Source organism: Loxodonta africana, chromosome 17, assembly GCF_030014295.1.
Source record: "Loxodonta africana isolate mLoxAfr1 chromosome 17, mLoxAfr1.hap2, whole genome shotgun sequence".
NCBI lineage: Eukaryota > Metazoa > Chordata > Mammalia > Proboscidea > Elephantidae > Loxodonta > Loxodonta africana.
The window spans coordinates 8,761,637-8,785,884 of record NC_087358.1 but is presented as its reverse complement, the minus strand read 5'-3'; the positions used below and the strand labels follow the sequence as shown (position 1 = coordinate 8,785,884).

At 38.7% G+C, this 24,248-nt stretch overlaps 1 protein-coding gene across 1 annotated transcript in view; it reads left to right on the top strand.

Moving 5' to 3' along the window:
• Window positions 1-24,248, top strand: part of HS6ST3 (heparan sulfate 6-O-sulfotransferase 3) — an 854,579-nt gene that overhangs the window by 702,651 nt on the left and 127,680 nt on the right. The gene's annotated exons all lie outside the window — the stretch shown is intronic.

Sequence of the window (24,248 nt, the reverse complement as noted above, 5' to 3'; positions counted from 1 at the left end):
CACCTCCATTTTCAAGCTTCAAATCTCAGACTTCTCTTTTGCTATCAGCTGGAAAAAGCTCTCTACTTTTAAGATTAGATAAGGCTCACCCAGATAATCTCCGTATTTTAAGGTCAACTGATTTGAGACTTAAACAACATCTCCAAAATTCCTTCAAAGCAGCACGTAGATTAGTGTTTGACTAAGTAACCAGGGTATGAAAATCTTGGGTATGGGGGTATCTTTAGAAGTTTTCCTACCATCCTCTCTCTATATATATATCTGTCTGTCCATCTATCTACATAACTACCTACCAGGGTCTCTATGAGGCAGAATTGACTTGATGGCGATGGCTTGTTTTTTTTTTTTTTAACCTACCTACCTACCTACCTACCTACCATCTCTCCATCTATCTCTCTATCATTTATGCCTCTAAACATCTATTTAGCCATCCATCTATCTAAATATCTACCTACCTTTATGCTATATCATTTCTGTTCTTCATCGAAAAAGAACATAAGGTGGATTTCAGGACTTAAGAAGATGGCATTGAGCAAAAGTAAAGTGAAAAGTAAAAGACAAACCTGAGTGAAAACAGTAGCTGCTCTTGACCCCTCCATTAGTGTAAGTAACTGGCCAGGATAAGAGCAACAGTGAGTCACGGAGGTAGTGAAGTAAAACCAGACTGTAATGGAAGAATGTCCAGTAACACTTTTCTCCACCCAGGTGAGCCTGTCATTTGGATGCAGCAGCAAATTGAAGTGTGGAGCTCTGATGGGAAATTACACGGAAGCTGGGCAGTGCAAGAACACTTAGCCTCCTGTGTCTGCGATGTCAGTAAACATCCAGCAGCAATTTCTGTGAAGCGCACACTGCTCAATCTTTGAACCAATAAGTCTGCAAAGGTTGTAGTCATGAAAGGGAAAGAAAGTATGGTTTTATACAGTAGGGACACCCCTGTGGCAGGTCATATGACTAAGTTGTCCATTTGCCTGAAGTAAATCTCCCACAATGCATCTCATTGGCTTAGTGTTTAGGACGGCTGTGACTTGCCAAATGGGTAGCATATTAGCTCTTCTATAATGGACAGGTAGGGCTCCGAGAAGGAGCAAGTTGTGCGAAGAATAAAAGTGTCTGGTCCCAAGTGTGAAGGACCAAGTGTGAAGTTAGTAGTCAAGCACAGACCATTTGTACCCCCTAAAAACCAAAACCCAATCCAGTTGCCAGAGGTGTACATATTCCAAAGTTGTTGTTGTTGTTGTTAGGTACCATCGAGTCGGTTCCGACCCATAGCGACCCCATGCACAACAGAATGAAACACTGCCCGGTCCTGTGCCATCCTTACAATCGTTGCTGTGCTGGAGCTCATTGTTTCACCCACTGTGTCAATCCACCTTGTTGAGGGTCTTCCTCTTTTCTGCTCACTCTGTACTCTGCCAAGCATGATGTCCTTCTCCAGGGACTGATCCCTCCTGACAACATGTCCAAAGTAGGTAAGACGCAGTCTCGCCATCCTTGCCTCTAAGGAGCATTCTGGCCGCACTTCTTCCAAGACAGATTTGTTCATTCTTTTGGCAGTCCGTGGTATATTCAATATTCTTCGCCAACACCACAATTCAAGGGCGTCAACACTTCTTCGGTCTTCCTTATTCATTGTCCAGCTTTCACATGCATATGATGTGATTGAAAATACCATGGCTTGGGTCAGGCACACATTACTCTTCAGGGTGACATCTTTGCTCTTCAACACTTTGAAGAGGTCCTTTGCAGCAGATTTACCCAATGCAATGCGTCTTTTATTTCTTGACTGCTGCTTCCATGGCTGTTGATTGTGGACCCAAGTAAAATGAAATCCTTGACAACTTCAATCTTTTCTCCTTTTATCATGATGTTGCTCATTGGTCCAGTTCTGAGGATTTTTGTTTTCTTTATGTCGAGGTCCAATCCATACTGAAGGCTGTGATCTTTGATCTTCATTAGTAAGTGCTTCAAGTCCTCTTTACTTTCAGCAAGCAAGGCTGTGTCATCTGCATAACGCAGGTTGTTAATGAGTCTTCCTCCAATCCTGATGCCCCGTTCTTCATATAGTCCGGCTTCTTGGATTATTTGTTCAGCATTCAGATTAAACAGGTATGGTGAAAGAATACAACCCTGACACACACCTTTCCTGACTTTAAACCAATCAGTATCCCTTTGTTCTGTCCGAACAACTGCCTCTTGATCTATGTAAAGGTTCCTCATGAGCACAATTAAGTGTTCTGGACTTCCTATTCTTCACAGTGTTATCCATAGTTTGTTATGATCCACACAGTCAAATGTCTTTGCATAGTCAATAAGACACAGGTAAACATCCTTCTGGTATTCTCTGCTTTCAGCCAGGATCCATCTGACATCAGCAGTGATATCCCTGGTTCCACGTCCTCTTCTGAAACCAGCCTGAGTTTCTGGCAGTTCCCTGTGGATATACTGCTGCAGCTATTTTTGAATGATCTTCAGCAAAATTTTGCTCGTGTGTGATATTAATGATATTGTTCTATAATTTCCACATTCGGTTGGATCACCTTTCTTGGCAATAGGCATAAATATGGATCTCTTCCAGTCAGCTGCTCGACACTCAAGAGCAAGTTTCAGAGTCTCCTCTGACATCCATCTTGGTCTTTTCTTTCTTTCCTGTCTTTTCAGTGACCTCTTGCTTTCTTCATGGATGATGTCCTTGATGTCATTCCACAACTCATCTGGTCTGCGGTCACTAGTGTTCAATGCATCAAATCTATTCTTCAGATGGTCTCTAAATTCAGGTGGGATATACTCAAGGTCATATTTTGGCTCTCGTGGACATGCTCTGATTTTCTTCAGTTTCAGCTTGAACTTGCATATGAGCAATTGATGGTCTGTTCCACAGTCAGCCCCTGGCCTTGTTCTGACTGATCGTATTGAGCTTTTCCATCGTCTCTTTCCACAGATGTAGTCAATTTGGTTTCTGTGTGTTCCATGTGGCGAGATCCATGTGTATAGTCACCGTTTATGTTGGTGAAAGAAGGTATTTGCAATGAAGAAGTCGTTGGTCTTGCAAAATTCTATCATTCAATCTCCGGCATTGTTTCTGTCACCAAGGCCATATTTCCCAACTACTGATCCTTCTTCTTTGTTTCCAACTTTCCCATTCCAATCACCAGTAATTATCAATGCATCTTGATTGCATGTTCTATCAATTTCAGACTGCGGCAGCTGATAAAAATCTTCCATTTCTTCCTCTTTGGCCCTAGTGGTTGGTGCATAAATTTGAATAATAGTTGTATTAACTGTTCTTCCTTGTAGGCATATGGATATTATCCTATCACTGACAGCGTTGTACTTCAGGATAGATCTTGAAATGTTCTTTTTGATGATGAATGCGACACCATTCCTCTTCGAGTTGTCATTCCCAGGATAGTAGACTATATGATTGTCTGATTCAAAATGGCCAATACCAGTCCATTTCAGCTCACTAAAATTTTTTTTTTTTTTAATGCCTAGGATATCGATGTTTATGTGTTCCATTTCATTTTTGACCATTTCCAATTTTCCTAGATTCATAGTTCGTACATTCCAGGTTCCAATTATTAATGGATGTTTGCAGCTGTTTCCTCTCATTTTGAGTCATGCCACATCAGCAAATGAAGGTCCCAAAAGCTTTACTCCATCCATGTCATTAAGGTCGACTCTACTTTGAGGAGGCAGCTCTTCCCCAGTCATCTTTTGAGTGCCTTCCAACCTGGGGGGCTCATCTTCCAGCACTATATCAGACAATGTTCCACTGCTATTCATAAGGTTTTTGCTGGCTAATGCTTTTCAGAAGTAGACTGCTGGGTCCTTCTTCCTAGTCTGTCTTAGTCTAGAAGCTTAGCTGAAACCTGTCCTCCATGGGTGACCCTGCTGGTATCTGAATACTGGTGGCATAGCTTCCAGAATCACAGCAACACACAAGCCCCCACAGTACAACAAACTGACAGACACGTGGGGGATATTCCAAAGAGATGTGATAACTCAGCTTCTAGCATGTTGGAGGTCATGATTCTCCCTGCCAGGAAAAATGAAACAAAGCACCAAACCTGCCTCTCCTCCAGTGTTCCCTGTCTCAGACGCCACCCTCCACTCAGTCCTTCTTGTCACCTCCCTCTCCCCCAGCCTTCCACACACAATGACTTATCTTGAGTCCCCCAGTCAGGGTCAACATCCCATCTACACTTGCTCATAACACCCTGTAGCACTTATTACCATGGTTATCAAATAGTTGTCTGTACAGCTGATTTTGTTTACTGTCTGCCTTCCCCGCCAGATATAAATTCCATGAGGGTAGCAAACATAGTTCCTCGCCACTCTGTCTCTAAAAAAAAAAAAAAAAAAAAAATTATTATTTTTTTTTTTACTCCGTCTCTAGCAGTGACTTAATGAATGCATAAGTAAACGGTGTGTAGACCTCAGGTCAAAGCTTTTCGTCCATGTCTAGTTAATTCAAGAGTAAGCTCAGGTTACAAGACATGCCATTATAATGTTAAAGAACTGTTACCAACTGTGACTCCTTTTCACTATGAATCAAGATTTTTTCCTATATAGTGGAACCAACAACAACAACAAAAGGCAAAAAACAAACTGCATATGGATTTCTATAACTAGCAATTTGAAATCTAGGTGTTCATCAAAGTAGCCATATTGTTTGATGACTGACTATACAGTAAAACTTGTGAAAACCAGAACCTGTGTAAGGTGAAAACCTGTCGGAGAAGAAAAACTCAAATGTTTTCCACTAAATGGATAGAAAAGTGAAAAGACTGCACCGTGTCAAAGGTGAAAAACTTGCGAGACCCAAAACAAGGCAGTTCTGCCTCTCGGAAGTTCCACTGTACAAAGTAAAGATTATAAGCTTGAATTTATGACATGCATCTAACTTCATAAAATATCTCTAATCGTTTTCATATAGTCAGATGTCATTTAAGATTTAATTTGAAAAATAATTGAATAACTACTGATGTAATTTCCAAAAATTAATAGTAGGCATAGAATCCGTTGCCACTGAGTCAATTCCAACTCATAGTGACCCTACAGGACAGAGTAGAATTGCCCCATAGGGTTGCCTACCTTTTGGTTAGAAGCCAAGTTATTAACCGCTTCGCCACCAGGGCTCCATGAATAGAAGAGGCCCTAATCAAAGTCTGTTCAGTGAAGGAATGAATGAGTGAGTGAATACTTATATTTGATAAATGCCTACATTAGTCATTGTGGCTACTATTTCCACATTATTCATCAGCCATATCTGTCCCTCTTTTGTCTTCACTGTTTATCTCCTCTCCTCCCAGCTTTGAAGTCTTTCTTTAGTAAATTGTTTCAGAAGAAATATGTAAAAGATATTCTCAAGGCATACATTTATAAAGAAGCTGTTCTTTTAGCAGTAGCCCAGCCTTATATGATCCAAATTTCTCTCTGAAATCTTTTCTTTAAAATGGCACCTAAGAAGTACTTACTTCAAAAAGCCAGTAAATGTGACACCAATGTTTAGGCTTGGTTTCGAAGACAGCAGAAAAAGCAATCAAGAGCCTGTTTCGTTTTATGGCTTTCTTTTTTCTTTTTTTGTAATGTTTGTGTTTTGACTTTTAGAATTATTAGGATTTTCATAAATATTTGAACCCTGTGGAAATAATCTCATCAACGTTCTATTTCTAGGCCTATAAAGCAATTACAAGCTTGAAAGTGCTATTTTATTGTAATAAAAAGGAGAGTATTTGTGATATGTGGTTTGTGGTTTATTAAAGCCAGCTTGCTTAGACTTTAAAATGAGTAATTGCCAGCATAATTACTGTTTTACATTATGTGATCTGCACTGGGCTTTTTCTTTGAATCAGCCTTTCTACAGGTTTATGGTGCTCTTGCTTGCAGGAGTAAAGAAAATTTAGTTTAATAATTTAGCACCTATGCTGTTACCTATAACTGCAAATCTACCCTCCACAAAGTTGTCCTAGAGACTCTTGAGCTATGCCCAGAGCAAGAATACCTACACCTCCCTGACTGCCTGGAGAGTGGTGACTCTCTGTTTCATTTCATTTCTCTTCGTTCTTATCCAGGCCAACTCACATCTTTACAGGCAACCACATCACATTGCTCCCTGGCCTCAAGGGGGGCGCTCTCTCAACTTCAGCAACAAAGGGCTGACAATGGCAGATGGAGGGTGTCTTTTGGGGCCCAGGAGGCCAAAGCATTGCTGTTTGCTCCTGCATTTCCCACTGCTCATCCTTTCTGACTTCACCGGGACGCAGGAGGCTGTGATACAAGAAGTCACTCTGCTTGTATCCGTACTTGGGGCCTGTAAGAGATGCCCCGAATAGTCCCAAATTTTAGTTTACTAGAACTCTCCATTCTCTAAGTGCCTATAGTACGTGTTGGTTCTAAGGCTCAGGCGTCTCTCATCATGTTGCCTTCTATAGAATTTTATCTGTTCTGGTGCTTTTAACACACTAGATTATTATAAACTCCTTGAGGCCAAGGTTATCTTCCTTCACTTTGTATCACTCATAATAACTTGCATTTAGTAAGTGGTAGCTAAATACTCATAGCAACTAGGGAGCCCTGATGGTGCAGTGGCTAAGAGCTCAGCTGCTAACCAAAAGGTTGGCAGTCAAATCCACCAGCTGCTCCTTGGAAACACTATGGGACTGTTCTACTCTGTCCTATAGGGTTACTATGAGTCAGAATCAACTCATCAACAATGGGTTTGGTTTTAAGGAGCCTTGGTGGCACAATGGTTAAGCACTCAGCTGCTAACCCAAAGGTCGGAGGATCCAATGCACCAGTGGCTCTGCAGGGAAAAAGACTTGGCTATCTGCTCTTGTAAAGATTACAGCCTAGGAAAACCTATGGGGCACTGCTACTCTGTCCTATAAGGTCACTATGAGTCAGAGTCAATTCTATAGCACACAACAACAATTAAACACAGAGAGACCCTAACCCTACAGGATGCCTTTGCTTGGTCTGAAGCAACCTCCAAAAGCATCTAGGGAGCAGAGCAAGTGGTGAGAGGCAGTTGTTCATTCCTTCCACCCTAGGATTTGGCACTAGTTTTCTTCTTCTTCTATAGAGGACTTTTCAGTAACGCAATAGTGGGTATCAATGCTTTCTCGAATTTATTTTTAGTAAACTAACATATCTAGTGGTTCAGTGGTTAAGCACTCAGTTGCTAACTGAAAGGTCAGCTTGAGCCCACCCATTGCTCTGTGGGATAAAGATATGGCAGTCTGCTCCATAAAGATTTACATCCTTGGAATCCTTATAGGGCAGTTCTACTCTGTCGTACAGGGTTGCTAGGAGTCAGAATTGACTTGATGGCAATGGTGTTTTTTGTTTTTTTTTGAGTGAGGGGGACATACCTGGTTACCTACAGTTATCATCATGGATTAAGCTAGTGATAACTTGTTTAGTTACTGTTTCACCATCCTCTGCTTTTACCCTTATCTTGAAGTGGATAAAAAATGCAACATACAGTGCAAATGGAAATTTTCTCTATTGATTAAAAAAACAGTGGAGAAATGAGGGTTTTGTTTTGTTTATAATCCTTGATCGTCCCCTGGCTCCTAAAATGACAACACAGATGTGCCTTACAGGATTTTGAAGTTTGCTGCCCACCTAAGAAATAGTGTTTTATGTCATTCATATTGCATGTTTAAGGGTGTCATTAAAAGAGCAACTCACATTAGGACATCTTCATGTTTTCTCGTCATTGCGTATCTTTAGAAGAGCTCGAAGACACACTATTTAATGATAACTGCAGGAACTGAAGAAAAATCAGTTTGTAGAAAGACGCATGGTGAGTATGTCGAGGAGACCTAGAAATGGTGAATTAATAAGCAGACTCTGCAGTAAAGTTTTAAATTCTTCAAAACTCTCTCATGACAATTATCTATATACTGAGGCTCTTGTTAGTGAAAAACAAGGTGTTTATGTGTTTTTATGGTACATATTACCTAAGTGTGGGATGCTTAGACATTATTTTAGAACAAGACACTGCATTTTTATATCTTTATCTGCTTAATGACCTCATATTTGCCTCTGCTCTGGTAAGCGGGTGATTTGTGTTAAAGACAAGAGTCTTCAGGGATTTGTCACACATAAAGTGGTGTCTCTGAGGAATTTTTCTACAACCAAATTGAACTGGGCTAATTAGATGTTTGAATAAATCACAATATTTATCTAATAATAATAATGCCTAAGAAATTTATATTCAACGTAATTTTAAAGACATCCTTTTTATGGAAGAAAACACACATCAGATATTTTACTTACTGAACTAAAGGCAAACGAGCCAATCTGGTCACAGAATAATAACAGCAATATATTCTAGATTTATGCATTTCTTAAGTCACCTCCAAACACTTTTACAGATATTATTTGATTTTCAATAATAGAAAGATTGTATATTAGTCTACAATACCTTATCTGAACCCTTAGGGCCAGAGAGATTTCTTAAACAAAGATCTCCAGACTTCTAAATATAATATTGTGTATATACCATCTATCACACAGCAGCATCCAAGGGATGTAGGTCAGTCCCTGTAATCAAGCCTGTTAATACTGCTCCAGTGAAACTTATGAATGATCACACAAAACAAGTTAAATGCAAATATAAAGTGTAACATCAGTTTAAATCAGGTCTTGTTGAGAAATGACTTAGGGAAAAAAACTTTGGTTGTCAGAAATTTGGGGATTTGGAATTTTAAGTAAGGGTGTGTAGACCTGTACAAAATGCATGTTAAAGTCTCAGGTTTGCACTAATAACAGCTAGAAATCTGTAGACATCACTTATCAATTTCTTATTAAAAACAAAAAAAACACAAAATCGTCAGCTCATACCCTGCTCTCTATACAGAGTTTTCTCTTTCTGCCTCCTTTTTGCGTTCACATTTCTGCTTTTCTCAGGAATCTGTCCTCCAGGGTCATGACTTTTAAATTTCCTATTTTTAACAGTGAAAAGAATATATGCTTTGGAGCCAGCCAGACTTAGATTTTAATCCTAGCTGTGACTTTCAATAATTTCCTGAACTCTTGGAGCCTCATTTTATTCTCCTCTAAAATGGAAAGAAAAAATATTTACCTGGTGGGGTTGATACCCAAAACCTGTTGCCATCAAGTTGATTCGACTTGTAGCGATCTTAAAGGACAGAGTAGAACTGCCCCATAGAGTTTCCAAGGCTGTAAAACTTTATGGAAGCACATTGCCACAACATTCTCCCCTGGAGCAGCTGGTGAGTTCCAACCACTAACCTTTCTGTTAGCAGCCAAGGCTTAACCAGTTTGCCACCAGGGTTCTTTGTGGAGTTGATGTGAGGGTTAAAATATGTGGGTGCATAAAAGAGAGAAGGAGTTTGTGGCAAAGACTGCTTAACTGTGTACCCAGTGTCCTTGTTATCAACCTCTTAATGGAAGAACTTAATTTTTAGCTGAGTGCAGGGCCACAGTATAAAATGACTACATTTCCCAGCCTTCCTTGCAGCTGGGTGTGGCCGTGACGCAAAATTCTGGCCAATGAAATGAAGGCAGAAGTGCTGTGCGGCCCCTTCCCGGAAACTCCCCGAGGACACAGTTGGCATGTCCCGTGCTCTTCCTTCTGTGCACGTGCCTCTACCCTGGAATTCCCAAGTTGCTCCAGCAGTTTGAGATCACTGTTAGGGGCTCCATCCTGGGGATGGCGGAGTGATGGGCAGGAAGGAACCTGGGCAGCTGGCTGATGACGTTGTGGAGCAGGCATAGCAGCCCTAATGCCCACTGCTGGATTTCTGTAATGCGAGAAACACACATCCGCTTTCTGTTTTCTGAGTTTACAGCTGAACCTAATTCTGCCTCATAAATCTTTTAATAAATTGTTCTGTTGCTGTCTCCTTACAATCCGCCTTTTATAAAACCAAACCAAACCCGTTGCCGTGGAGTAGATTCCGACTCATGGCGACCCTAAAGGGCAGAGTAGAACTGCCCCAAGGGTTTCCAAGGAGCGTCAGGTGGATTCGAACTGTCGACCTTTCCGTTTGCCGCTGTAGCTCTTAACCACTGTGCTGTTAAACTCTCTGGAAGGTCTTCCACCTTCCAGCTTGGGCTTACTGGTTAAGTCCTCTCCTGACACCCTTCTCCTGAAAGGTGCCTGCTTTCTCTCTACCCTACAACACTATCTTGATTTCACCAGCAGTTTGCTATGTAAGACATTTTACTTTACATGACGTTTCTGCTTTATCCCACTTTCATTTCCTGCAGCCTCTTAAAAATCTTTTTAATGGTCTCATCTTAAATTCCCTTAATTCCTATTTTATAGTTATAGAACTCTTTTGATGTTTCAGTGTGAAATACTTTACTAGGCTTATGTTTAGCCCCCTGTCTTCCAATTTCTTCATCACATCTTTTCTTTCTTTTCTCTTAGTCTCGTTTTTTCCATTTTAGAAACAGTGTTGTCTTTATTGCTTTATTCCCCTCTTGGGGTCACATTGGCTTCTTCCCAGCAGGCAGTACAGCTTCAGAAGTGAAGCTCATATATCCTTCACAACGCTCTGGAGAGATTGAAGCCAGTAAGATGTAATATGCACACTGTATTAACAATTACGTACACTTAAAGCACACAAAATAGTAGTGTATGTTGTATGGGTGCACACAAACGGAGAAAAAATTTAAGTTCATTAAGAGGATACATATGGCTACAGATGTGGATTCTTGTTGTGAGGTCCAGTCCAGGGTTCCCACTCATCGTGACCCCATTTACAGGAGAAGGAAATACTGCCCGGTCCTGTGCTGTTGCCACCACCACTGTTGTGTTTGAGTCTATTGTTGCAGCCACCGTGTCAATCTATCTCGTTTCTTGATGCAGGGAGGGAAATGGGGCCAGGGCAGGGATCTTTGATTCTATCTGTAACTTTTAGAGCAGTTGATGGAGGTGTAATTGACATGTAATAAACTTCACATATTTAAAGTGAACAACTTGATAAAACTTGACTTGTGTATGTACCATGAAACCATCACCACAATCAAAATGGTGAATATATCCATCACCCCCCCAAAAGTTTCCTGTGCTATTTTGTATTCTCTTCCCACCCACCTCCCTCCCACCCTCATTTTATTTAAGTGGAATAATAAAACACAAAATATAAATGCATTTGTTCAAGAAAGAATTTGGTATCTATATTTTTCTCTGTATCTATATATCTCTATATCTAATCTATATCTCTATCTATATAGTTTTTAGATGCTGTCAAGTCCATATATGTATACATTAAAACAAAACAAAACAAAAGCCATTGCCGTCATGTCAGTTCTGACTCATAGTGACCCTATAGGACAGAGTAGAACTGCCCTGTAGGGTTTCCAAGGTGGATCCCAGTTGCTGACCTTTTGCTTAGTGACCCAACGCTTAACCACTGCCCACCAGGGTCCTCAACAGCATCTGACAACTATGTATACATACACATATGTACATGTGTACATATATATATTTATATATGTAAATGTGTATATGTAAATATGTTGTTGTTGTTAGGTGCCATTGAGTTGGTTCCAAGTCATACCAACCATATGTACAACAGAGCTAAATGCTGCCTGGCCCTGAGCCATCCTCACAATTGTTGGTATCTTTGAACCATTGTTGCAGCCACTGTGTCAATCCATCTCATTGAGGGTCTTTCTCTTTCTCGCTGACCCTCTACTTTACCATGCATGATGTCCTTCTCCAGGTACTGATAACATGTCCAAAATACTTGAGACAAAGTCTCCCCATCCTTCCTTCTAAGGAGCATTCTGGCTGTACTTCTTCAAAGATAGATTTGTTTGTTGTTCCGTCATTCATGGTATATTCAATATTCTCTGCCAGCACCATAATTCGAATGTATCAATTCTTTGGTCTTCCTTATTCATTGTCCAGCTTCCACATGCGTATGAGTCCATTGAAAATACCATGGCTTGGGTCAGGCACACCTAATCCTCAAAGTGATATTTTTGCTTTTTAACACTTTAAAGAGGTCTTTTGCAGCAGATTTGCCTAATGTAATGCGTTGTTTGATTTCTCGACTGCTGGCGAAGAATATTGAATATACCATGGACTGCCAAAAGAGCGAGCAAATCTGTCTTAGAAGAAGTACAACCAGAATGCTCCTTAGAAGCAAGGATGATGATACTGAGTCTTACATACTTTGGACATGTTGTCAGGAGGGGTCAGTCCCTGGAGAAGGACATCATGCTTGGCGGAGTACAGGGTCAGCGGAAAAGAGGAAGACCCTCAATGAGGTGGATTGACACAGTGGCTGCAACAATGAGCTCAAGCATAACAACGATTGTAAGGATGGCGCAGGACCAGGCAATGTTTCATTCTGTTGCACATAGGGTCGCTTTGAGTCGGAACCGACTCGATGGCACCTAACAACAATACAACAACAGCTTCCTTGGGTGTTGATTGTGGATCCAAGTAAAATGAAATCCTCAACAACTTCAATCTGTTCTCTGTTTATCATGATGTTGTGTATTGGTCCAGTTGTAAGGATTTTTGTTTCCTTTATGTTGAGGTGTAATCCACACTGAAGGCTGTGATCTTTGATCTTCAGCAGTAAGTGCTTCAAGTCCTCTACATATACATCTATATCTCAAATATTTAATGGCTATATAGAGAGATCTGTCTATCTATCTATTTCTGGCTTCTTTTACTTAGCATGATTATTATGAATTTCATCCATATTTTTCTGTACCTTGATACTTCACTCATTTTTATTCCAGAATACTACTTCCTTGTATAGATATACCTATGTGTATATGTATATACATATTTCATTGTTTAGCCATTTACCTGTTGGTGGCTGTGTTGTTTCCAGTTTTGGGCTATTATACATAAAGCTTTTAGGGACATTTGTATACAAATCTTGCGTGAACATAGGTTTTTATTTTTCTTGGATAAATACCTAGGGATGAAATGACTAGATCATAGATGGTTTAACAAACTTTAACTTTTTAAGAAACTGCCCAACTGCCTTTCAAAGTTTTTTTTTTTTTTTTTTTTAATGTTTTTTATGTTTTCACAAAAGTGTGTTTGAGTTCCAGTTACTCTACATTGTCCCTAACACTTGGTGTGGTCTATCTTTATAAGTTAAGCTATTCTAATAGACGTGTAGTGGTATCTGATTGTGGATTTTATTTCCATTTCCTTAATGACAAATGATGTCGAGTGCTTTGTCATGTGCTTGTTATTCATCCAGCTCCTTTGCCGAGTATATCTTCGATTTTTTTTTGCCTGTTTTTGTTTTTTTAATTATTGGGTTTTGACAATTCTTTATATATTCTGGAAACCCCGGTGGAGTAGTGGTTAAGTACTACAGCTGCTAAGATACAAATCCTTTGTGAGATACATGATTTGCAAAGATTTTCTCCCAATCTTTGAGTTATTTATTAATTATCTTAGCAGTGTCTTGAAAAACAGAAAATTTTAACTTTGAATAAGTCAGGTTTATCATTATTTTTTCTTTTATGAATCATGATTTTGGTATCCTATCTATGAAATCTTTGCCTAATGAAAGACCACAAATACATTATCCTAACTTTTTTCTAATAGTTTTAGATTTTTAGGTTTACCTTCAGGATCATGATTCGCTTTGAGTTAATTTTTTCATATGGTGTAAGGTGTGGATAGAAGTTTTGTTTTTTTGCATATGGATATCCAGTCGTTCCAACACCATTTGTTGAGAAGACAATTCTTTCACCACTAAATTGCCTTTGCGCTTTTGTCAAAACTCAGTTGTCATACATATGTGGGTCTATTTCTAGATTCTCTATTCTATTCTATTGATATATTTTCTATCTTTATGCCAATACTGTCTTGATTACTGTAGCTTTACAATGAGTCTAATTCAAGTTCTTTTCCAAGTTATTTTGGTTATTCTAAGTTCATTGCATTTCCATATGAATTTTAGGAAAAATTTCTGCAAAATCATTTTGTTGAATTTTGATTGAAATTGTGTTAATTGTTGTCTTGGTTATCTGTTGCTGCTATACCAGAAATACCACAAGTGGATGGCTTTAGCAAAGAGAAATTAATTCTCTTGCAGTCTAGTAGGCTAGAAGTCTAAATTCAAGACATCAGCTCCAGAGGAAGGCTTTCTCTCTGCCAGCTCTGGAGGAAGGTCCTTGTCATTAATCTTCTACTGGTCTAGGAGCTTTACAGTGCAGGGACCCCAGGTCCAAAGAATGCACACTCCTGGCTCTGCTTTCTTGGTGGTAAGAAGTCCCCAACTCTCAGCTTGCTTCCCTTTCCTTTTATCTCTTTTAAGATAAAAGGTGATGCAGGCCACACCCCAGGGAAACTCCATTTAGATTGGATCAGGGATGTGACCTGAGTAAGGGTGTTACATCCCACCCTAATCCTCTTCAGCATAATCTAGTCATGCCTCATTAACCATTGGCAGGGAATAGGATTTACAACAAGTAGGAAAATTATATCAATCACAAAATGGAAGACAACCACACAATACTGGGAATCATGTCCCAGCAAATTGATACACATGTTTTTGGGAGGCACAATTCAATCTACGACAATTGTATAGATCAGTTGAGGAAGAACTGACATCTTAACAATATTGATTCTTCTTATTTATGAACATGGTATAATTCCCCATTTAACCAGGTCTTCTTTTATTTCTCTCAGTATTATTTTTCAATTTTCAGTGTACTTGTCCTTGCACATCTTTCATCAGTTATTCCTTTTATTATTATTATTGCAAATGTTACCTTTTTTATTTCTGATTTATAGTGTTTTAGCTAATATGAGTAGTAATAACTTTGGAAATATTGATCTTGAATTGCATAACCTTGCTAAAGTCAATTATTCCTTCTTGTAGCTTTTCTTGTAGATAGCAATGAATTTTCTGCATAAATGATAATGTCATATGTGAATAAAGACAATTTTAATTGCTTATTACTGTGTCGAAGCAATATTGCCCTATATATTATTTCCTTTATGTCTGGGAGACTTGCTATAACATTTCTTGAGTTAGAGTCTGCTGGTGATGAATTCTTTCACTTTTATTTTTATAGCTAGAAGAGTATTTTGTCTTCATTTGTAAAAGATATTTTCATCGGATATAGAATTTCAGTTGTTGTGTGTTTTGTTTTTTGTTATTGTTGTTGTATTTTAAATTTGTTATTTCAGTCTTTTCACTGACATTGTTCTCAGTGTTCCTTGTATGTGTTAAGCATTTTTTTCCTCTGCTTTTAAGATTTTCTCTTTATCACTTGTTTTGAGCGATTTGATTATGTTGTGCTTTGCTGTAATTTTCTTTATGTGTGTGTGTGTGTGTCTGTGTGATATTCCTTGGGCTTCTTGGATGCATGTTTAGAGTTTTAGGATATTTCTTCAAACATTTTTCTATTTCAATCTTCCTTCTTTCCTTCAGATATCCCAATTACACATATGTTGGGCCTCTTGAAGTTGTCCTGTAGATGAAATGATGCTTTTTTTTAGTTAAAAAAGAAAATAGTTTTTCTCTCTGTGTTTTATTTTGGGTGGTATCTCTTCACATTCACTAAGTCTTTCTTGTGCAATGTATTATCTGTGATTAATCCTATCCAGCTATTTTTGTTCTCCTGTATAGAAGTTAGATTTGGGTTATTTATATATTTTCAATATCTCTACTTAAGTTTCTGAACATGTTGAATACTGGTTTATGTCCTGTTTTAATGTAATATCATGTGTCTTGTCACGTTTTAATAAATATTTTCATTTCCTTGCCTGCTAATTCTAACATATATGTCACTTTTGGATCTGTTTTGATTGATTTATTTTTTCCTCATCATGGATGTTATTTGTCTGCTTCTTTGCATTTCTGATAATTTTTGTGTGGCTGACAGACATTGTGATTTTTACTTTGTCAGATGCTGGATAATCTTGTATTCCTATTCTTTAAGGTTTTTTCTTAGATACAGTTACTTCGAAATAGTTTGGTCCTTTCAGGTCTTGTAGCTAAGATTTATTTGATGTGACCAGAAAATAATTCTCTACTGTATATCCTGTGAGTTATATGATTGTCTAGTTTGGCTAGAACAGGCACAATTCCCAACCCTGTGTCAATAGCCTAGTAATGTCCCCTTGAATCTTTTTCGGTGGGTCTTTCCTTGGCCTTGGAGAGTTTTTTCACATATATGTGCTGATGAGTAATTTGCTGACTACTAAATGGGAACCTTTCTGTAAAGAGAGGGTTTCTCTTTCATTCCACAGTCCCCTCTTTGGTATGGTGTGTATAAACTCTAGTTGTCTTGGTTTCCCTGGACTCTCAGATTCTGCTCCTCAAATCTGGGAGTCTGCAAGGCTGCACCAGGATTCTGCTTCCTGCACCATAGTGGGACAGTATCCGAAAGCTGTAAGCTCATGTAACTGTAAGGCTCACGTTTTTAGTTTCTCATCTGTCAGAGATCGTGCTCCTTTGGTGCTTGATCTCAAATGTCTTGAAAACTATTGTTTTATATATTTTGTCTGGTGTTTTTGGTTGTTGTAGGTGGGTGGATAAACCCAAGCCCGTGATACTCCATCTTCACTAGAAACAGAAATCCTTGTAGGTATATATTTTTTAAATCAGGTCTGAAAAAAAAATTAACACTTTTCAAACTATACAGTCTTTCTGTGTTTCACTAGGAGTGATTTCTTCCATCCTCTTCCATGGCTATGCCAGTGTTTCTTTATTCTCTTTAAATCTCCAACCTCACTTCCTCCCCCATCACTCACAGCAGGTGATCTAGTCTCCTACTTCATAGGAAAATAGATGCCCACAAATGGAAGTCCTATAACATGCTTAAGACTACTCTCTTCATCTGTGTTCTGAATCTCATTGCCTTCTACCCCCTTAAGGCCTTCTTTATTAGTTATCCCTGTAGTCCCTTCTAGCTTTCTCATTGCCTTTATCCAAGATTCTTGAAAGTTGGTTCTACCTTCTAACTTCATTTTCCTTTCCTCTACTCTCTGCAGTCTGACTCTTACTTCTCTATCTTAGATCGTAGGTCACTAACAACTTGTTGTTGCTAAACCCAGTGGACACTTTTGGTCTTTCTCTTATTTGTCACTATTGATCATGCCCTGCTTTTCCCTCCTTTTTAAAATGTTTCTTCCCAGGTTTAGTGTTTACCTTTTCCGGACATGCCTTCTCAGTTCTCTGATTTTTGTCAGCCAGTACCTTACATGCTTGTGTTGCTCAGGGTTGCACAGGGCTCTGTTTTAAGTCCAGAGCTATGTAGTAGATAGGTCTGGATTCAAGCCCTTTCTTTTGTACTCTACTGAATGATATTAGGCACTGAGTGGTATTGTGCATTCATATAGTGCCTATATTTTTCTAGATAACATTTATCATAACTATATTTAAATTATTTATTCACTTTGGTTAAAGTCTTTTTTCCAACTGGCATATAAGGGCGGGAATCATTGTCTCTCTTGTTTACCACTACTTCCCAACATCTAATATTAGCTGACATTAAAAAAACAGAAAGTTAATAAATGAAGTGATATGTAGTTGGATTCAAATACTGCTTTGCCACTTACCAATAAGAATTCTTGAGGAAGCCTTGGTTACCTCATCTATAAAGTAAAAATAATAATGATATCTAGTTTATGGGCTTGTGTAAGAATAAAAAATAAAAATCATGAGAAATATTCATCACATTACCTGGAACAAAAGAGATACTCAATATATATTAGCTGTCATGATGATCACCATCACTGTCATTATCCTCAATATCCCCAATATCACTGCCCCAGTTCAGTCACTTAGATTGTTAAAGTAGCTTCAAGTCATTCCCCTCCTACAACCTGTTCTCCACACCAAAGCTCAAGTGTTCATTGTGAAATAAAAAAGACCTAAAAATGTCATTCTCAGCTTATGCCCCTTAAAACGCCACTCCTAAAAACTCTCAGGAAAGGGCGAAAATAACTGACTTGGCTTAAAAGAGTCATTTTGATCTGGTCCTTGTCTTCTGTACAACATAACCTTAAGGTCATACAACTTTTGCGCACTTCAATCCCATCCAATCATGCCCAGCACTTCGGTCCTAATGAACTACTTTCTTTTCCCAAACAGTTACACTTTCTCTTGCCTCTCAGCCTTTTCACATACTTTTTCTTCCCAGAACACTACATTATCTGCATTATTTATTTGGCTAATTCCTACACATTCTTCAAATTTCAGTTTCGGGGCCACCACCCCTGGAATTTTTCCCTGACTGCCCACATCCAGGTTAGGTATGACTTGATATGTTCCGTACAATCGAGTATTGTCCTCTCTAGAACTCCAGTTACAATGATTGTAATTGTAAACTTCTTGAAGGCAAGGATAGTGCCCATCTAGCACATTGCTGGCAAAGTGTACCCACTCAATAAAAGCTTGTTGAATAAATGAGTAAAATACAGTTGGAAGAACAAATGCACAAATACTGAAAGTATAATTTAGGGAAATGAGGTATTATTTAAGTATTATATAAATTCCATGGTGAAGATATTAATTCCAGTTGGTGCTCAATAAATACTTGGGGAAAAAAAAAACCCAATATTTTATTCATTCAGACAGAGGTCTAGAATTCAGGATGCAAGTCTTCTAGATTATGGCACTTTCCATGGCATTATTCTGCTTCCCTAAAATATATTAGCCAGAGAGATATCCTAAGATTGAGATTATACACAACTCAGGGAATACCTTAACTATTAATAAAGAAAAAAAAAAAACTTTTTTTCTCATAGTTAATATTGTCTTTTCCTGAAAAGAGGAGCCCACCCATCCACGGCTTGAGTATTTTTCCAGATGTTTCATTCTGCAAAATACGAATAATTTGTGAGTCCTTTTCAGTGTGAAAAGGTCAGTGATCTCACCTTTTTGTCACCATTCTTATACAAAATCAGGTTAAAATGTCAAAAAGCATTAGCTGAGAGCCCACTGAACGTGGAATCTTCCTCCAGTCATGATTTTAATAAATCACTCATGATCTAATACATGAAAAATAAATGTGTGCAAGGGAGAACCACATTTTTCACCCTGGTGTTTTGTTAAAAGAAGTACCATTTCTGCTGTTTAATTTCCAGCCAAACTATGAAACAGGCTAGTAGTGGCAATGGAAATTACCTTCCTCCTCCATTGGTGTAGGTGGAAAAGGAGAGTGAAAGAGCCAAATTATGAGTTTTCATCTGTGGGTGAGTAATAACGACCATTACGAAGAAGTGTGATTCATCTCCTGTGAAAACGCACAGAGGCTGCTTGGGGAGCAAGGCCTGAAAACTCCTTTCATTGTCTAATGCAAGGGCAAACTTCAGTAACGAAGAGGGGAAAGAAAATGACTAGTCAGGCTTCTGGTGGCAGTGGTTAATGACAGTGCCCGTGGTGGGAGCGAGATGGGAGGGTGGAAGCCTCTCATCCAGGGCATGAGTGGAATGCCCACTCTGGGCTGGATCCAGACCTGCACGTGTGCTCTGGGTATAGAGCTTTCGGTGAGTCAAAAAATAGTGCTATCCTTGTATCGTCTCAGCAGTGGTATGGATTCATAAGGATGGCTCTTTCTTCAAAACAGCAGACAGAAAGCATGGCTATCCTCTTTTCCAAGCTGCAGAAGATAGGAAAGACAGTCAAACCTTGATGCACTCAGTAAACTCTTCCATGCTTGCCTTCTCTTTAACTACTTGTTTACGGCTGTTAAAAATTTTTTATACTTCTTTTACTCAAAACATCACAACGTATTTTAGTCCATTGGGTTACCAATTGGCTTCCCAACTTGCTCTAGATTTTTCTGTATCTATAACACCTTGGTCTCTTTGGATTTTATTGTTTCACTGGTTTATTTCACCTGTGGTACATGTCCAATCCAGTTAAAATTTGTTTATGTTTTGAAACTTTGCTCTTTATGTAGAATGCAGTAGTTTTTTTTTTTAAGTGGAATTCCACATAGTTACCTCTTTTTTGTATGCATAAACTTTAGTTCTTGCTATTATTAGCCATTGTACAAAATATTATCTCTGTTTTCATTGGTGTGCCGGACAATTCCCTATTTAGTATAATCTGATAATTTCATTCATGTACTTCTTCTTCCAGGTCATTAATAAAGTTGTCGACCAAACTAAGCCTGACATTCATCCCCGTGGCTCCCTGTTACTGGTCCTTCTCTGCAGCTCAACACATTGCCCTTTACCAGCAATTTTTTTTTATTTGCCAGCCACTTTGCAATCCTCTAGATATTGCTCATATCCAGCCTTTTTAAATTAACTTTTGAATGGTGTTTCAAAATCTTGTTGAGCGCCTTGTGCACAATAAGCACTAGATAAATATTAGTTTTTGTTGGTGGGTGATGTCAAGTTGATTTCAACTCATAGTGACCCCGTGGGACAGAGTAGAACTGCCACATAGAGTTTTTTTTTTTTTTGGCTATAATTTTTACAGGAGGAGACTGCCAGGTCTTTCTGCCGTGGAGCCTCTGGGCGGGTTGAATCTCCACTGTTTCTGTTAGCAGCTGAGCACTTAACCATTGAGCCACCAGGTCACCCATCTTGGGCCTAGAATTTCTTGCTACTTTAGATAATTTTTTTTTTTTTAAGATAAATATTAGCAGAACTTCATTGGATCACCAGGTCACCAATTTGTTTTATCCATTTCAGTTTGGCTTTCGCTACTCTCACCAAAAAAAAAAAAAAAGAACATAAATCCTTATTGTGGCATACATTCTAAAATTGCTTTGAGCCACTTTCTCTAGTCCTTTTAAATACTTGGAAACACTGGTGACATAGTGGCTAGGTGATATGACTGCTAACCAAATGGCAGTTTGAAACCAGGCACTCCTTAGAAACTCTATGGAGCAGTTCTACTCTGTCCTATAGGGTTGCTATGAGTTGGAATCACCTGGATGGCAATGGATTTTTTTTTTTTTTAAATACTTAAGAAATCTATTTTCTTCTGATACCTTAGAGACTATCTTAATCCAGTGTGCTAGTATAGATTAAAAAAGAAGAAAGAAAGCAAAATATCAAATTACTATGTACATTCTGCAATAACTTTAATATTTATCAGTTTTAAAGAAGTCTTTCTATACACTAAAAAAAAAATTTTTTTTTTCTATACACTAATGGGATTTGGCATTTATAATAAATTGATATTTACAGGAAGACCAAAAACACTTGTAAGATATAAGAGAACCAATAATTAAGTGATACAGAAAGGTACTAATATATTTTTAAAATTTCTTCTAAACTATATTGAGAGGGGCAGACAGGTACATAGAAAAAAATTTTTTTTTTTTTTTAAGAAGGGAGTCTGAATTTAGACACCAGTTTCAGACTGAATTCTGACTCTATTACTCACTAGATAAATGACATTGGGAAAGTAATGTAACCCCTTTTGCCTCAGTTTCATCATCAGTAAAATGGGGATAACAATATTCAACCTTATAAAATTTTGTGAATGTCACAAATAATGTAAGTAAGGACCTAGGAAAGGTCTTAGCATATGGCAGACTGGACAAATTCCTGCTGTTTCCCTAATGGCAGGAAACAGCTGCCTCTGGCCCATTGCTTAAACCAGAAGTATAGGAGAGATCTTTGATTGACTTCCCCTCTTCTACCTTCACATGCAAGCAATAGCAAGTCCTCTTGCCATTTTCTGAAGAATACACCTCAAATCCATCCTCGGTGCCTCACCCCTGGCCTCTGCAATAGACTTTGACTGGTCTCAACTCAGCCCCCTTCTGGTTTACTGCCTACATAGCAGCCAGGCTTAATAACTAAAAGTTCAAATCAGATCCTATGACTTCATTGCCTACACCTTTCAGAGACTTCCCACTGAGTTTAAAATAAAATCCAAAGCCCTTATTTACTTATGATCTGGCCCGTTCCTTCAGACCACAAGCTTCAAGAGGGCAGGGACCAGATCTGTCATTCCACACTTACCCAGCAGTATCTAGCACATTGCTCGACACCCAGGAGGCACTCAAAATTACTTGCTGAATGAAGGAAAGATTCTGCACGGTTGCTGCAAGGAAAATAGAAAGACGATTTTCTCCCAGGTTAGTCAGAGAATTTCTTCCTAGGTCTGTGTTCTAAAATAGATTGCTCCAAGATGTGTTACAGTGAGAAATGGTAAAACTATGATTGCTCCCGTACTGGTGCCACCTTTACTATCCATCCAGACTCTGACATTTAACAATCATTGAGTATTCAAGAATGCATTCTTATGGATTAAAGTAACTATTTGTTAAAGAGGAGGAGGCTGGAATTAAAATAGAGAATCCTTTGATGAGCATTCCGTTCAAATCATTAGAATTTCATATAGATGTAATTGCTCCCTTAGAAATAGATTAAATAGACAGAACACTCTAAATGACATTTTTACATTGTTAAAGCACAATTGATTACAAATTATGGGTATTTTAAGCCAGGCGTGTCTCCTCTCCATCAATCTGTGTTATCATGGCCATCTTTTGAATCAGATTGTTTGCTAATGCAAACCTAAAATGAGCAATGCCCGAAGCAGCATTAATGAGGAGAATCAAGTGACAACCCACCAACCATTTGATTTTCTCGCCAGGGCATGGTGTCTGGAGAAATTTGTTTTCCTTCGTTTGTATACACCAGCGTAGCTTCTGCTAATGGGTATTTTTTCAGATGAGGAGTCATGAATGCCTTTAAGCTTTGAGGTGCTCATCATTAGCAGTTAAGGAGCATCTTAGAGAACAAGGGCGGGAATTCTCCCCGAAAGCTGAAGGTTGAGATGCTGCAGGGCTATTTTAGATGCTGAATTTTGACATTTATACCCATTCAAATGAGGAACATAATATATGAAGTTGATGAAGACAGTGAAGTCACCAGGCTTCCAATCATGCAAAGCAGAAGACTGCTCAGCCAGTGCCTTTGGTCAGATTCTGATGTGCTGTTTGCCTGCACGACTTTTCATAAGCGCCTGGGATGATGCATGATGAAAATCACCTATAACAAAACAAAAACTTTCAAGGCAAAGTTACTTTGTTTCTTCTTTAAAAATCTTAGAAGGACTGGTGTTTTGTGTGTGGGACAGTGGGGATATGCTCAGGGAACCATGCAACTTAAGAAATGTCGAAAATCATACTGGGAAGCTATGAGAATGGAGACATCGATAATTCTGATAATAGAGGTTAGCTATACTTACTGGTGGCACAGTGGTTAGAGCGATTGACTGCTAACTGAAAGGTCAGAGGTTGGAAACGACCAGCAGCTCTGAGGAAGAAGGATGTGGCAGTCTGCTTCAGTAGAGATTTACAGCCTCGGAAACCCTATGGGGTTGTCATGAGTTGGAATACACTCAACAGCAATGGGTTATACCTACTGTTAATTAAATAATTTTTATCCATTATAAATATCCACTAAAGAGGTAACAATGTATGTGAGGGAGGATACTAAGCACAAAAAAGTGAAAACTTGTCCAAAACGGGTAGATACTGCTTTAGAAGGCAGAGTACCATATCCCGAGGAGCAGACAGTGGCGAGTGCTGATCTTCGTTCTTGGCATGTAAGAGTGGACACCAACCTCCTTCCCCCCCAGCTTCCCGAGCTCACTGCCCTAAATAAATGGAATCAGTGTTTTCTCCTACCATATAGTGAACAATTAAATTATACGTAAAAGCAGTAGGTGGAGCTAAGACAAACTGTGTCTGTCATATGTCGTTTAAATTGGATACCCTCACCTTAGAGAAAGGCTCACAGATGTACACCACAAAAGTCACCTATATGCAGTATGAAAGTAAGACTTCTAAGTGAACAACAAAGAGAGGAAGTCACAGAGTAGGCAAAGGCACCCCAGGCAGATGCAAACAATATAAAGGATGGGCCACAGTCTTGACGTCAGATGAATTTGAATCCAGGGCAAAGATATTAATCGGGAACGGCACTTTATACGATACAGAATGCAGTTTTCAGTGAAGGTCTCACAATAAGAATATCTAATCACCAAGCAAAACAGCATCCAGATTCATTATAAAAGTTACCAGGAATACGAGGAAAAATAGGATACTGTAGTTTATTTCTTGCAGTCATCAGCAGACTAAATGAACCAAAAAAAAAAAATAGTAATAACAATTATAATATATATATTATAACATATATAATAAAAATGTATAAGGTAATATAATGTATATATCCCACTGCTGATGCGTCAGTTCCGACTCATAGACTCATAGCAATCTAAAGGATTGCGAAGTGGCTGGCAAAAAAAAACCAGATAACTGCCTCAAAGAATTTCTGAGGCACC